General features: G+C 35.9%; 1 protein-coding gene across 1 annotated transcript in view; it reads right to left on the reverse strand.

Moving 5' to 3' along the window:
* LOC113498686 overlaps window positions 1–17,426 on the reverse strand; it is a 165,398-nt gene that overhangs the window by 100,635 nt on the left and 47,337 nt on the right. The gene's annotated exons all lie outside the window — the stretch shown is intronic.

Raw genomic sequence — 17,426 nt, forward strand, 5'->3', positions numbered from 1 at the left:
ATTTGTTTTCATAGACAGGACTCAAAAATGCGACTCCTAGCTAAACCCAACAGGGTCGCGGGTAATTTATAGGTATTTAAAAATTTTCCTTCGTTTCGTTACATTTTCTTTTTTCTGAACTAAAATTTTATTTTATTTTTTGTTGCCCAGGTATCTTAATTGATATGGTCAGATTAGCAGTCGCTCCTTGTAATACAATGGTACTTAGCTGCATCCATTTGTCGCAACATAGTTGGGAAAAAGCTAGGATGATGACGCTTTGAGATTCTTAGACTTGAGTCATAACTAAAAGCTAATAGACAATCCTGTACTTGGATAAAAATCACAGCTTTCACTCAACAACCACTCAAATCTGAGTAGAGCTTCAGTCAGGCTAGTATAACAACGCGCCAAGTTAATATTTAACCAACCCTTTTGGAGGTTAGACTTGGGTATCGACTAAACTAACTACATTATTATTACGAAACTTTCGCAAGTTACCAAACAAGTTTTTTCCACGACAAAGACTTATGTATAAACTATTGTATACAACCGACATATGTATAAAATGTATATACATAAATATAGTTGCCTATCTGACCTCCTCAACCCAGTTACCTGGGCAACACGATACCCTTTAGTTAGACTGGTTGTCAGACTTTCAAGCTTCTGACTACCCGTAACGACTATCAAAGATGTGTGAATAACAGCCGGGACCCACAATTTACCGTGCCTTCTGAATCACGGAGGAACTCGTCATGACAAAGATGGTCACTCATCTACTGGCCAATCGCGTCAAGCGTAGCTTTAACCTGTGATCGATTCATTTATGCAGTTATAGCTAAGCAACGACCTCCTTTTGAAGAATTATTCTTCAAGGGTCACCTTTAAAACACACCAGACTTTCAATATATACTAAATACTTGTACCCTTATAGATCAGACGGTTTTCAAGTATTAGATAAGACATCAATATCGGAGTTATATCGCATAACACATACGTGCAATGAAATAACTTATGTAGTCGACGCGATCCCGAACGATACGGCTAGGGCTGTCAGCGAAGAGAAAATGAATACAAGCATTTTTGTCAAACTTAATATGAATATTAGAGTTAAAGAGAGATGAAGATTTAGATAATGTTATATCGCATTTCAATATAAAAGAAATGATTTTACGCAAATGTCATTTTTTATCGAAAAGTGACGTGACTTTGTCTAGTCAGTTTTTACATTTGAGCCGATCCCGCGTTGGTCAAGCATTCGTGTAATACACAATTGTTTGTTTCCATGTTCTTTGTCTGGGCATCATTGTGGATGTGACTTGAATATTTGTAAAACCCCCGCGACACTAGGATCAAGGGTCATTTATAGAAAACTAGCTATTCGCCCGCGTCAAGGTCGGTTATATCGCGTTTCCAAGAAAACTCTTCAGAAGTCCGGGATAAAAACTATCCTATGTTCTTTTTCATGGTCAAGTCTATCTCTGTACCAAATTTCATTAAAATCCGTTCAGTGGTTTAGACGTGAAAGCGTAACAGACAGACAGACAGAGTTACTTTCGCATTAATAATATTAATAAGTAGGGATATTCTATAACTTCTGCACAAGACTTGTGACAACCCTATTCAGTGTACGTTATAGGACAAGTTTATTTATTTTGTCATGAAGACGTAAACGTGATGCGTACCGACTGAATACATTACTATTTACTACATATAAACATAGTTCACTATCTATATGTCTGTACATATACCTAACATGAAAACTAAGGCTGAAAGCGAGGGCCAGCGCTCAATCACTCAAATGTATTGAACTGACAAGTCATAGTGACCTGTGACGTCATTTGTCATTACAGGATTGACATTTCTATACATTTGAAGTTTTTTTGTTGTAATTTGTTGAATTATTGTCTCGGTCTTGTGATTATTAAGATAAATGTGATTTTTCGAAATTGTCGATTATTGTAGGCTTTGATTTGATACAGACCTCCGTGGTCGAGTGGCGTACGCACCGGATTTAAGGTGTCGCTAGCTCTGAGGTCCCGGGTTCGATCCCCGATCGGGTCAATGTAAAAATTGTCATTTCTACATTGTCTCGGGTATGGGTGTTTGTGGTTCCTTCGTTGTATCTGAATTCCATAACACAAGTGCTTTAGCAACTTACTTTGGGTTCAGAACAATGTATGCAATGTTGCCCGCATTTATTTATTTATTATTTATTATTAATTGCTGTCCGTACTTGTGAACAATCCATTAGTTTAGGTCACTTCAACGGAAAACAATCTTGATACGTCTTATTAATCGTGATAACTTTAGGACACATAGGATAAACAATTATATTTACATAAATAAAGGTACTCTTTTAAGAAAAGGAAGAATCAAACTTCAAAGAGGTTTCAATAGTAAGCACAGCAGACACGTTCTTGTATTAAATATGCAATAATATACCTTACACTATTGACGTAAGGTCGATTTTAATATTACCACTGATGTTGGACATGCACTTTGTCGTGTTATTAAGTATTGTGCATAAGCAAAGTTTCAGCAATCAATAGCGTTAAGTTTACAATTAGTTAATTGAATAGAAAAATTGTAGTAGGCCGTAGGATAGAATACAAAAAAAATGGATATTTAATTTCTCTTTTACCACTTCAACTAAAAATGAAGATAATATAATATCTAAGTTTCAAGCTCGTGTGACGTCACTTATCAGTAACTTTTACAAGCAAGTGACGTTTTAGATTCGATTAAAATATTCTTTATAATTCCCGACGACCTCCGTGGTCGAGTGGCGTACGCACCGGTTTCAAGGTGTCGCTAGCTCTGAGGTCCCGGGTTCGATCCCCGGTCGGGTCAATGTAAAAATCACATTTCTACATTGTCTCGACTTTGGGTGTTTGTGGCACCTTCGTTATATCTGAATTCCATAACACAAGTGCTTTGGCAACTTGCTTTGGGTTCAGAACAATGTATGTGATGTTGCCCGCATTTATTTATTATTTATTTATTTTACACCATGGAATTACAGCAGTGATTCTTAATACATACAGTGTTAGGGTACAATGGCAACTACTATACATTTCACCATCTTTGATGCGTTAATAGTCGTATATTTTATTTATTTAAAAGAATCAAAAAAAATATCGAGTAAAATGAAATCTCTCTTATGGACAGATATACAATACAATCGTTTAATTTCTAATGTAAGTCACCATTATGTAACCATTTCTATGTATCACGAAAGATCATTTAAACGACGGTTATTGTATCACAATTGCTATTGCTCTGCCTTTGCTACACACGTTATCCCGCTGTGTGACTCCGACAGCACTTCAGCAAAAGTAAACAAAGGAAGTATTTATTTCTGTTTTTATAAACAGTTTTATTTGAGTACTTCGAAAGTTAACTTTGTAGATGTATAAACGTGTCTAGTTAACTGAAAGACTTGTTAACAAACATACATACGAACATTCGCGTTAATTATATTAGTAGGATTTGCTAATTATATATTATTAGCTGACTCGTCAAACGTTGTTTAGCCTCATAAATTCTCTCTAGTTTGTTAATAAATTCTAGTGAAAAAGTAAGTGAATGTTATCTATATATATAAAAGAAAGTCGTGTTAGTTACACCACTTATAACTCAAGAACGGCAGAACAGATTTGGCTGAAAATTGGTAGGGAGGTAGCTTAGAGCCAGGAGACGGACATAGGATACTTTTTATCCCGTTCGACAGCGTTCCCGTGTGACTTGACATGAAACGTCAGTCACTATAATACGTGGTATAACAAAACGCAAATGACAATTTGATATTTGTAAGAAATCAATATTAAAACTACTTCTATCTATATATATATATATATATAAGAAAGTCGTGTTTGTTACAACACTTATAACTCGAGAACGGCTGGACCGATTGCCATGGTTTTTGATTTGTTGGATTTGTTTCCGTCCCGAAAACAGAATACATCTTAAAAACAATGAAAACTCGATATGTGTAATGAATACTTTCATTTCAATAAATGCTGATTTGTTTATTACATGTAAAACTTTTGTTGTCCATAGGGTGATACCAGGAGATCAGATAGTAGTATTTCATGAGGGTTGTAGCTGGGGAGCACGAGGGCGGTACCAGGAGAGCACGTAGCCGTAGTAAATATAATAATATATATAATAGGACCTTAGAGTAGGTAGCAGTCATGAGGAGATTACCAGTAGAGCAGGTAGCAGTAGTAATACATGAAGGTGGTACCATTAAATCGGGGAATGGTAGTTAAAATCAAAAATAAACTAGAAAGAAATAAACTAAACTTGGCAGCACCCATGAGTTTGGCTCTAAGTTGCAGTAGATGTATATGAAGGTGGTTGCGATCTTGCTGAAGAGACGCTATTAGCATAAAAAACTAATTCAATATATATAATTAAATACATATTTTATATATATATACTATATAATATTATATATATAGAGGTATATGAAGGTGGTTGCGATCTTGCTGAAGAGACGCTATTAGCATAAAAAACTAATTCAATCGGCAATATTAGTAAATCATGTGTTTCTTATTTACAACCTATATACAACTTAAAATGATTACTTAAAAACAATCAGCAATATTATCATCGACTCTAAGGCGGTACGAAGTCTGCCGGGAAAGCTAGTTATTATAATAAAATAAAAACGAAAATTTCGTCCAAAAAAAAATACTGTGAGCAACTTTTATCACTTAGGGGTATGAAAAATAGATGTTAGTCGATTCTAAGACCTACTGAATACGCATATAAAATTTGGTTAAAATCGGTAAAGCCGTTTCGGAGGAGTACGGTAACTAACAACGTGACACGGGAATTTTATATATTAGAAGAAAATGATTACGCACAAAAACACACAATTATTAAATATTAGTCTTACAACCGTCAACGAATTAACAATTTCATTATATTTTGTAGTCTCTTAGGGAAACTCGAGAGCTTGTAATTTTTTTAAACAGATGTTTTTAATTCCCTAGCCCATTGTATGCTATGTACCAAGTTCAGCTCCTTAAGGGATATAATAAATACATCAAGTCTACATGACTGTTACACTTTATATTCTAAACGCAAATTTGATGAAAAAAAATACAGTTTTTCTCTCACTTTCGGCCGAGTGCTAAGGATGTTGTGTGTGTTATATTATAAGATTTCAGCCGCTGTGTATATTTGGTTCCTAATGTTAATTGTAACGGTTATTCATTTCATTTTTAGGAATCTATACGAAAAGTTAGAATTACTAAGGTTTAGATATCTGTCCTTCCATTTGTCACCAATTTTCAACAGAGTTATCTCATGAACCGCGATAGTTGATTTTTTGCAGCTGATGAAGTTTGTTTCTCACGACTATTCAAATAATTAAAATAAATATCCAGTTCAAACAACGTCTGATACGGTCATAAATTTAATGACAAATATGTTGTTAGCCACATTTCAGTCCACTCGTTATTACGGAATCGTATGAAAAATAACTTTGAGAACGTATTTTTCTACAGACCATAATGTACCGTGGTACATATCGTCAAAAGCTCCCAACTCAGCCCATATTCGCTTCACCTCAAATCTGAGATACACTTTACATTTCATATTCATTTGATCGCCATCCCATCTGACTAGAATCAACAACCTTCAATTACATCACAATGTCAATTTACTTCAGGTTCTTTATTTAATTGTGTTTTTTTTCATTCTTTGTTTTCATTCTTTTTTTTCGTTTCATTTCTTTGTGTTTTTGTCTCATTTCACTCGGCATTAGAATAGAAATAAATAGAACTTCGATTGTTTCGGATTCATATATTTTTTGACGAATGACGTGACTTTGACTTGTCAGAGCTATTTTTTTTAAAGGCATTGCCTGTCTATTATTTTTCTATCTCTTTCTATTTTGGGTGATGTCATCAGCATATCCCTTTTTTATAGGGTCTTATCCTTTTTTTTAATAATCTAGTGCTCTCCTGAAGAAAATATAAACTTTTATTTATGATGTAAGCTCTTAGCCTGAAACTTCTGCTTTAACAGACTAAATTGAATGCTAAAAATGCTAAATTCTTTTGAATTACCCTGGTTTTTCAAAATGTGTACCTTTTTAGTAGCTGCAGGATATCGCCTGTGACTAGACACCACTCGGTTTCCTAGTCTACCTACAATAAAAGCAAATTTAAACCGCTCCAAACCAGCTAAGCGCCAGTTTAAACCTGTTAAAACTAGTTTCGGGAGCGCCATATTCGAAAAATTACCATTTTCAGGCATCATGCAAGTTTAAAATCAATTATAGTCTGATGCCGGCTCAGAACTTTGGGTAGAAGTGGGGGGCGGGGGGGTAAAGGGGGGTAAGCATTACACTTTATAATCCTTAGGGGATATGCAGATCGATAGTGTAACCTTTTCAAGACCACCTGAATAAAATTGAGCTTGGAATTTCGATGGAAGGCTGATGCTCTAACTGCTCTAAGTAGTAAGATTGCACGGATAGCCGAGTGGTTGAGGTCACCACGCTAAGCCCACTGTGTGCGACATGTCGCGGGTTCGATCTCCGCGTAGGACAACCATTTGTGTAATCCACGAATGCTTGTTCTGAGTCTGGGTGTGTTGTGCATGTGATTTGTATTTGTGAAACCCCTCGCGACACATGGATCGTCGTTCGATCGTCGGATAGTCGTCGTTTTTTAATAAAAAAAAGAAGAGTGGGGATGCCTTTGTCCAGCAGTGGAATATTCCAGGCGACACGCAGACACATTGAATAGTTTTTAGCAAAAGGTATGCCGATTTCGAGAAGCAATTATTTAGTTTCAAAAGTTATATTCAAAATAAATATTGCCCCAAGTCGCTGGCAGAGTCAGAAACAAAAAGAAATGTAGCCACGAGTAAAACCGGCAATGCAGCTAGTTATTAATAAGAAGACTTTATTTACTATACAAAGCTTCAACATGCATATAACAAGGAATAGTACGGAACAGTACATGACTGTACAGACAGCAAATAAAGCTATTAAAACTGGAACAGATATGTAATCTATGCGAATATATAAAGTGAAGAGTTTGTTTGTTTGAACGCGCTAATCTCAGGAACTACTGGTCCAAATTGTTAAATTCTTTTTGTGTTGAATAGACCATTTATCGAGGAAGGCTTTAGGCTATAAACCACCACGCTGCGACTAATAGGAGCGAAGATACAATGGAAAATGTGAAAAAACAGGGTAGATATAAATCTTATCTTATATCTTCTAACCACGCGGACGAAGTCGCGGGCAACAGCTAGTATAATATATTATGCTGTATGTTTGCGGCAACGTTCAAGAAAAATATTTTATATTAATAAAAAAAATCCTGTTTTCCATACAGCATCAAGTAATCAAAAATTTTTAAAAAACATGTTTTTTCTTTTCGGTTTACTTGAAACAAGGCGTTTCCGTTTATTGTACAGTATTTTATAGACATAATCCTATAAAATTATAAAAGCGAAAGTTTATAAAAATGATGTATGTTTGTTACTCTTTCACGCTCAAACCACCGAATTAAAACGAACCGATTAAAACGAAATTTTGTACACAGATAGTTTATAATCCGAATTTCATGTTTCAATGGGATTACTTATACAATATACATATAATAACAGCATTTCCGTGTGCTGTTATTCCTACATCTTTGACAGTCGTTACAGATAGTCAGTAGCTGAAAAAGTCTGACAACCAGTCTAACCAAGGGGTATCGTGTTGCCCAGGTAACTGGGTTGAGGAGGTCAGATAGACAGTCGCTCCTTGTAAAACACTGGTACTTAGCTGAATCCGGTTGGACTGGAAGCCGACCCCAACTTAGTTGGGAAAAGGTTAGGCAGATGATGATGAACAGCATTTCGGTGTATCCATTTTTTTTAATGCAGTTTCCTATAACACCTTTTCTTGCTGACTGTACTCGACGAGAACGTAAAATAGCAAATACATTCACGTGACTTTACGTAACATGTCTTAAAGCTACGTGAAAACCCATCACGTGGGGTTGGACTGACAACCCTTTGAAGTAAGGGCTCATAAGGTTCAACCTACAGGGGTAATTGTAGTCAAGTCTAAAATGCGGGGTAATTATTCAATTATTGTTACACGTGCTGTGATTTTTATGGTGTTAAAGAGGAATAGGGTTATTGGGAGTGAGGAGGAAGGAAGATAACTCAAAAAAATTTGGTTGTATCTATTCTGAAAAGGGATATTTTTTTAAGGTTATTTTTTTGTTCAAAGATTAAAAACGGGATTATTACTAAACGGTTCGCTTTCGGTAGAAAACGAAATAATTTTACTAATAAGTCAGCTGTCTGTCAGACAGATGTCAGACACCAGACTGTTTCTCAGGAACAATAATAGTTTTACAGCTGTCATTTTCACAGTTCACGTATCTGTAATGCCGCTATGACAACAAATAGAAACAAAAATCGAAGTGAAGCTATGGTTGATACTATCATTGATATACTGGGATTCATTTTTTGGCATCGGGCGTGTTTTAAAAATCAATTTTGGAAAAACCGATTGTCTTATCCCACTAATATTATAAAGGCGAAAGTTTGTGTGTGTTTAATGTGTATGTTTGTTACTTCTTCGCGTCAAAACGGCTGAACCGATTTTAATGAAATTTGGTATGGAGTTAACTGACACCCTGGATTAACATATGCAATGCTTTATTGCAAAAGTCCATGTAACCGACATTCCAAAAATAACCAGCTATGTTTAAACTTTGTTTTATATTTAAAAACATTGTGAGAGAAACACAGATCTGTATTTGTTGTACAATGCAAAGCCACGAGTTGTTGTATAAATTACATTTGACTTACATGTTGCATTTGTTATCTTGAATTAGGTTCTATTTGTCTCTTGGCTCAGTATAGTCTAGATTGGAATGGGGGCAGTTTTATGAAAAAGAAAAGAAGGGAACTGTTGGTCTGTTTTCCCACGTCTTTATACTCATTTTTCTTGTTTGTTTGTCGTTCCGGTTGGATTTTTGCAACTCCATTTTGAGGCATTTAGTGATGAGTAGTTAGCAAGCTGATGTTTTTAAATCGATTGTTTTTTTTTAATCTATTGATTTTGTTAACCCCCTGACGCAACAAGAGAGGATTTTATTAGTTTGACGTGTCTGTTTCTCTGTAGCATTTGTCGGCTGTCAGAGGTCCTTTTTTTGTCGAATTTTGTCTGAAAACTTCATCGAAACTTAAGTTACAGCCGAAAGCGACGAATTTACTCCTGAAATTGGCGACGCTCATGCGATCGATGCTACCAATCATCAGTAACACAAAAATAATTAATCAAGAAATATATAATAATGATTATCTAAGATTACAAATTAAACTATCCAACCGAACTATTTTGATGATCATACGTGAACTTAGTTATAATATATTCACCTTTCAAACTTATGAACAAACAAACAAACTGATGTATTAACTAAGATATTAACAACAACATTTAAGTTTGAACTTTAAATAATATTATTGTATATTTTGAAGCTCGGTTGGTCCATGCACATGTTCCGTTTCTGCGGCTACCGTAAAACATCACCATGTTTGTCCGCGTTGGTCTCCTAAACTACTTTCCCGATTTCGATCAAATTTGCACTCTGTTTATAACTTGATATTTATAATCGCAATATTCTTTTCTTGCTTATTATTTATTCTGTTTTATAATATGTGGTGATCTAATGAAGTTATAAAATGAAATGAAATCATTTATTCTGCAAATAGGATATTTCATCACTTATACATGACTTTTTCAAAAATGCTTGAGTCGACATTACCGCCGCGTCAGCTCATGATTAAGGACTCCGGTTGGGTACGAAACTAGTCGCGCTATCCCGATAAATCCGCGTGAGTAAACCGTTGCATCATTTAATAACGAATCATTCTCACGTTAGTTGCTATCAAAATATATTTACGTGGTAGGTAAAAAGAAAAATAATTTCAGGCGCCTTAAAGCTGTAGAGGAATAAACAAATAACGGTGATTCTGAACAAGCCCGGGGCTTGGGGATCCGTGACGGGAGGCCGGTTTGCAGGCTTAGGGCTGGGGCTAAGGGAGGCAGCGGCAAATAGAGGGGCATCTTGCTTCTGTCAAGTTTATATATTGTCACGGACAGGTTCGTAGCTTCTGATGTTGCTGGTGTATTTTGAACTGGCTGACGTAGGTTTTGAAAATACTGTATGTTAAAAATATCTAATCATGGAAGGTGGAAGAGGTAAGAAATAAATCAATTATTTTTTTTACATTTTAATGAGACTTCCGCACTAAGAAAATGTATCCTTGTATCGCGGAGGGATTACCAAACATTCAAGTCACATGCACAAAGACACCCAGACTCAGGACAAGCATTCGTGGATCACACAAACGCTGGTCCTAAGCGAGGCTCGAACCCGCGACACGTTTGGCGCGATGACCTCGACAACTATTCATGAAGTCAGAAGATTCGATCTAGTGAAAACACACCGAAATGTAATGTAATGTGAATGCCAGTATGTAAATGTATCTATATTGAAAACATATGGAATATTTCTAGTTTATAAGTACCTTTGAATGCATCTATTTTAACATTCAATAAGCGATCTGTAAACTAATTACACTCATGTCCATGTAAATGACGTTCTGGACTTGAGTCTAAGGTGAAAACTGACGGCGATCTTATTTTCATACAAATCTATACTTCTATACTAATACTTACTAATATATAAAGCTGAAGAGTTTGTTATTTTGAACGCGCTAATCTCAGGAACTACTGGTTCAAATTGAAAAATTCTTTTTAAGTGCAAGTTTGTTTTAAGTGTTGAATAGACCATTTATCGAGGAAGGCTTTAGGCTATATACCATCACACTGCGACTAATAGGAACGAAGATACAATGGAAAATGTGGAAAAAACAGGGAAAATTATTCATCTTCTAGGGCTTCCGTTCAAAAATTCCTAACTTATATCTTCTAACCACGCGGACGAAGTCGCGGGCAACAGCTAGTAAATAAATAATTCATGCATTTGTTTTTTTTACCTGTTGTTAAGCCACGGTTACAGTTATAAATTTGTCGAGTGACAAATAAATCTGTGGTTTTTACTTGTCACCCTATCGAATTGTTTTTAATCAGCGTATTATTGTGGAATACTTATTTTTGTAAGTCCGACTAGTATTTGTCCGGTTTTTTAACTTCATTATTTTATATTAACGACCTCAAACCAAAAACTAAAATTTTAAATCTTTTCTCATAACTTGAACCGCAAAACTTTCATTCTGAATGTATCGCAACGCAATCCCCTTACCCTAGCAACACCGGCGTATAGTTATCCAGTGTTGCCAAGCTCAAATAATGTGGAAATTAATTAACCGACTATTACCGCTTGCCGTGCATTTGACGGCAAAGAGCAAAACTAAATACAGGTAGAATAAAACCTTAGGGATTATGTGATACTAGCTTTCTAGCGCGGCTTCATCCACCTGGTTAGAAATAATTAATAAGAACTTATTCATCATCGAACTTTATCGAAATCCGTACAGCCGTTTGGGCATGAAAAAGTTAGAAACATACTAACCATTTGTAGGAACTTACATAACATCATCGCAATTCATCGAAATCGGTACAGTTGTTTAGGTTTGAAGAGGTCACAAACATACTCACATGCCAAACGCTTAAACGAGTTTCATTTTTACACTGAAGTTACGGATAATATATATTACTAGCTGTGGCCCGCGACTTCGTCCGCGTGGTTAGAAGATATATAATTTATACTTGCCCTGTTTTTTTTCACATTTTCCATTGTATCTTCGCTCCTATTATGCGCAGCGTGATGGTATATAGCCTTAAACCTTCCTCGATGAATGGCCTATCTATTCAACACAAAAAGAATTTTTCAATTTAAACCAGTAGTTCCTGAGATTAGCGCGTTAAAACAAACAAACAAACTCTTCAGCTTTATATATTAGTATATAGATATATGGATACAAACGTTCTCAAGCCATTTCTGCTTACTGCATAGACAACAAACCATATAAAACGCAATCAAACGGTTTTATCACTCACATAAAACACGCCTTTACTTTAACAACTGATTTAATGTCATTTTACGGACTAATAAAATAGACCGCGAACGAGGATATAACGAAACTAATCGATAGCGAAAATAATATTCTATGTATGATGAAGAATATTGTTAGAGTTTTGATCAAAATCATACAAAGGTCTTCAAATATATAATTACTGAAACAAACCTGATTTAATGTAACTTTGTGTATTTTCTTCAAGCCCAAACGGCTGAACCTACTTCGATGAAATTTGTTATGGGGTAAGCTGACACCTTGTACTTTCATCCGACTATGTTAAAGGAGGATAATATTTTTGCAGCTATAACGGGCAAAGCTGCGAGTGACAACAAGTATACAAATAAACAAGACTTGTATTTACTACATTATTTACCTAATATGGAAACATCAAGTAGGATACTAGCACGTCAAATTTAATTTGAAACAAATAACGAGCGATGTCAGTGACCGCCACAGAGCATAAGAGAAGTTAGGAAGTGCCTACGTTTCCGCTGATTCACGGCCTGTCAACAAGTTGCTAACGCTGACAAGTCAGTCACGTCACTTGCCGAGTATCTAGTGGCCAGATCATCCGATATATTTTAATTGCTCGGTTAATCATGAAGCCCTGGTTCACTTCAAGGCTTCAAAAGCGGTTTACTCCACGTCATAGGCCAAATAAACCTTAAGCTAATTCGTAAGAGAATATAAAACTTCAATCGATTAAAAAAAACCCTTTTCGACAAATGATGTGACATTGGCATTCAATTTCAATTATTTCAATCGATTCACCAGCTTTCGTGAAATGTAATTTGTCTACAGGCCATGATTGCCTCTTCCTTTTCCTTTCCTATGTTCCGTGCCCGTCACCCTCCGGAAATGCCAGTCGACCGCCAACTGCTTACGGAAACAATAAAAATTCCAACTAATCTTTTAAAATTTGTTACTTATTCGAACGATTTCATAAGATTAATGGCCAATACCTATACAAAGGAGAAAAAAAAAGCAATTTGACAGTTAAAGAAACATGGCGGCTTATTTTCGGAATGGCGACAAAAGAGAATGGAGTTATTTGAAAATGGAAACATTGATTGAAATATCTTATATTAAAAGTAAATTGATTTTAAAGAGAGGAGCGAGTGGCTGTGCTATAACCGCATAAGTGATTCGATCACAGGTTAAGCTATGTTTGACGCGGTTAGTCCGTAGATGGGTGACCATCTTTGTCATAGCGAGTTCCTCCGTGTTTCGGGAGGCACGTTAAATTGTGGGTCCCGGCTGTTATTCCTACATCTTTGACAGTCGTTACAGGTAGTCAGAAGCTTGAAAAAGTGTGACAGCCAGTCTAACCAAGGGGTGTCGTGTTGCCCAGGTAACTGGGTTGAGGAGGTCAGATAGGCAGTCGCTCCTTGTAAAACACTGGTACTCAGCTGAAACCGGTTGGACTGGTAGCCGACCCCAACATAGTTGGGAAAAGGCTAGGCCGATGATGATTTTAAAGAGATATTTTTAAGGATATTAATTATTAACCAAAAGTTTAAAGTAAAACACAATTTGAAAAAGGCACTGCTTTTCTATTAGAAACCTCTTCTTGCAGACTTGCGAAATCGCAAATAAATAAGGAAAATATGCGTTCGTGAGACATCCATAGTTGTTTCTTAATATGTCAAATAAAGATTTTATTATTTCAACAAAATAAAACGTATTCTCTCGAGAAATAACGGCCATTTAGTTTCATACTCATTTTGAACGTAGACGGCTATATTCCGTTCCATTCATCCTATACACTGACGCAACGTAAGTCAGAAAGCCAGGTTATGTTATTAAATACATAAATAAGACATATATCAGAAGATACATATGTGTCACCGCAAAATGGACGATATATAAAAAACATGGCGTATCAAACATGGCTTCAATATAGTATTCCACGTCACTGGGCTCAGAGCTGTCTATATTTAGTTACATAACTTTTACTACGAGGTCTTTAAGTACTGCTGGTGTCGTTGTGGGAGGGAGACGTTGCTCTACGACGTATATTGCTATCTCGCTCCTACAATGGTTTTATTTTAAAACCTTATGGTGTAGACAGGAGCTATTGTCTATGAAAGCCTACAAGTATTAGACAGGTAGTGTCGTATTAAAGGTCATAGATGTGCAAGATACAATTATTTTTTGCAGTTAATTAGGGTTTGGTTACCGTTTAATGTGGATTTTGGTACTTAAAGTGAAAAATACGAACAATAATACTCAGATACCGTTGGGTGTTCGTCTGTCAACAGGCTTTATCTCGTGAACCGTGATTGCAAGATAATTTAGCTTTCACAGGTTACGTATTTCTGGGTAAATCAAGGTTAAGCGACATTGGTGCCGGAAAAAAAATGATGGATGACCAAAGGAGTTTTGAATTTTGATTAACTTTAGAATATTTTTACGTAAATCAGTGTCATGTGTCCGATTCGTACTTGACCGGCTTTTAACTAATGATCTCTGAGGTTAATTTGTGAACGTAATCTTACGAGTAATCTGGGGGCACGGCAGTGTGTCAAGCCAAGTCGAATAGAACACGTTGGACTGTATGTCTCTTTGATAATAATTTAATGTTTTTTAGATTTTTTATTTCCAAAAAAAATTTAAACATTTTGAATTACATACCTTAATATCTACGTTTCAAACATCAGTTTGCAAAGCTTTTTGTATACTTTACCATAATCAGTTGTTCTAGATATCGTTGAAGGGTATGTAACTTACCTGTAACAAAAAATACACAATGTTAGTTTATATTTCTATTTTAAATTTATTTGACAAAAAAACTACAAAGTCCGTCAGAAAGATTTCTAAAAAATATTGGATACGTCTAACAGTGCCTGAAAATCTCATGTGACGTCACTTACCAGTCTTTTAACTAGCAAGTGATGTTTATAACCTCAGCTACGAAACAAAGTGCTTTTAATATTCTTTACTTTTTAATAACACCATAATATATATTTTTTGGACATCTCTTTGACGGGCTCAACAAATGTATATTGAAAGATTTAGGCCCGATTTTTCAATCGTCAAATAACTTTTATCTCAGGAATAAATATGGCCGTTTGACATATTTTCTATACAAAAACTGTCAAAACGTCAAACATGTTCGTCGAGTAAAAGTTATCTGGCGATTGAAAATCGGCCCTTAGTCAAATACCCAATTCTTAATGATATATTTGGTAAACCGATTCCCACAATTATGCAACATTTAGTATAATATCGAAACACGAACAGATCCAGGTCACAATACTATGCTTTGCTCAAACAAGCAATACCCGGTTTATTTGCCATGGCACCACGAATGCGTTGTTAGGGCGGACTCGGAACAAAGGGCGTAAGGCGACGTGCACACCGCGTTACCGCCTTGGGGCTAGTGTAGTGAGGGGACAGGGTTGTATCGATAGACAAACGGTAATTTTGTGGAAGTATTATGAAATGAAAATCATCATCATCCTAGCCTTTTCCCAACTATGTCGGGGTCGGCTACCAGTCTAACCGGTTTCAGCTAAGTAGCAGTGTTTTACAAGGAGCGACTGCCCATCTGACCTCCTCAACCCGGTTACCTGAGCAACACGATACCCCTTGGTTAGACTAGTTGTCAGACTTTCAAGCTTCTGACTACAGGTAACGTCTGTCAAAGATGTAGGAATAACAGCCGGGACCCACAATTTAACGTGCCTTCCGTAACATTTTTTGAGCTCCGTAGCTGAAAGGTACGGTAAGGTAAAAATGGAACCCTTTTCTGTAGCTGTCTGTCACGCATCTCATGAACTGTGAAAGATAGACTGTTGGAATTTTCAAATGTGATGTATTTAGATAGAGGTTGAGCAACGGCTTTTAAATTATTTTAAGACGAAATTAATTAAAGCTGTAGTTTTTTTTATTACGTGGGACGCAAACGTGCTGACATTTAGATGTCAAATACTAAAAATAGCAAATATTTAAATTATATACGTATCTATAAAAGCGTAATTAAACCCTCTTAACGTAAACTTAAAGGTTGTTCTCATTGCGCGGGCAAAATAATACTACAACATCAATCAGCTTTTAAATAACCAATATTATTTTAAAACTTTCATTTTTCATAAATATTTTTTATCGATAAAAATATCGACTATATCCCAACACTAACCACAATCGGTTAACGCTCCGTTTCGCCAAATAATCCTGGGAAACATCGAGTGTGACCACGCGTCATGTATTATACAGGACTGTTTGCTGACGCTCAAGTGACCATTGTTTTTAATTATGTTTGCACTTGTATACCGTGAATTGGAACGGGGAGGGGCGAATAAATCATATTCCAAGTATTGTCATCTACGTAGCCGTACTCACAACTATGTTGGGGTCGGCTTCCAGTCTAACTGGATACGTAGTACCAGTGTTTTGCAAAGAGCGACTGCCTATCTTAGACTGGTTGTCAGACAGACTTAGTAGCTTCTGAATACCCATAACGACTGTCAAAGATGTATCAATGAAGGCAGACTTATGTCTAGAGGGATAATTATTTTATTTGAAGTAAAACTATCCGATTATACTGAGTATACTGACTACCACTTTAACACATTTTACAAAGCTGTCGATCCTATGTAACACAGTTTACCATTGTATAACTGTTTGTCATAATTGAAAGGACTTAACGACTTTCAAAGATCAACTTAATAACCCTCCTGGCAGTCGGGTAAAAAGACGCGTATGACATTCGGTTTCGATAAGTGACGTTACTTGTCGGTTCAATACATTGTATAGATTCGTCAGCGTTAGCGCTTTTATAAGTATTTATGTCTACAGGCATCTAAACCGTCTTTATTTCACCTAATGTTTGAAAAGTCTGACAGCCAATCTAACCAAGGGGTGTCGTGTTGCTCAGGTTGCAACTGGGTTGAGGAGATCAGATAGGCAGTCGCTCCTTGTAAAACACTGGTACTTAGCTGAAACCGGTTAGGCTGGAAGCCAACCCCAACATAGTTGGGAAAAGGCTAGGCCGATGATGATGATAAATACAATGTTTCAAAGCCAAATTACATTCTATTTTTGGAAAAATTATAACGTCGTAACTCAGTGTTTTGATTTTATATGTGTATAAGGAATGTCCTACAATAACTGAACGATATATGGACTCTATATCATACAGATGAAGATATATGTATGTTTGTATCGGTCATATATGTTGACAACACACGATATTGTTGAAATTACATCAATATTTACTTAGTAGTGTGGGTTAAGGTTGGATTAGACTAACAGACTGACATATTTATGTATATAGTTACCTATATTGGTACTACATTGAAACTTGAAATAAAAAATGCTAGAATTTGAGAATTTTATACGCGTAACCAAATCACATTTTC

Source organism: Trichoplusia ni, chromosome 11 (assembly GCF_003590095.1).
Source record: "Trichoplusia ni isolate ovarian cell line Hi5 chromosome 11, tn1, whole genome shotgun sequence".
In the NCBI taxonomy this organism is placed as follows: Eukaryota; Metazoa; Arthropoda; class Insecta; order Lepidoptera; family Noctuidae; genus Trichoplusia; species Trichoplusia ni.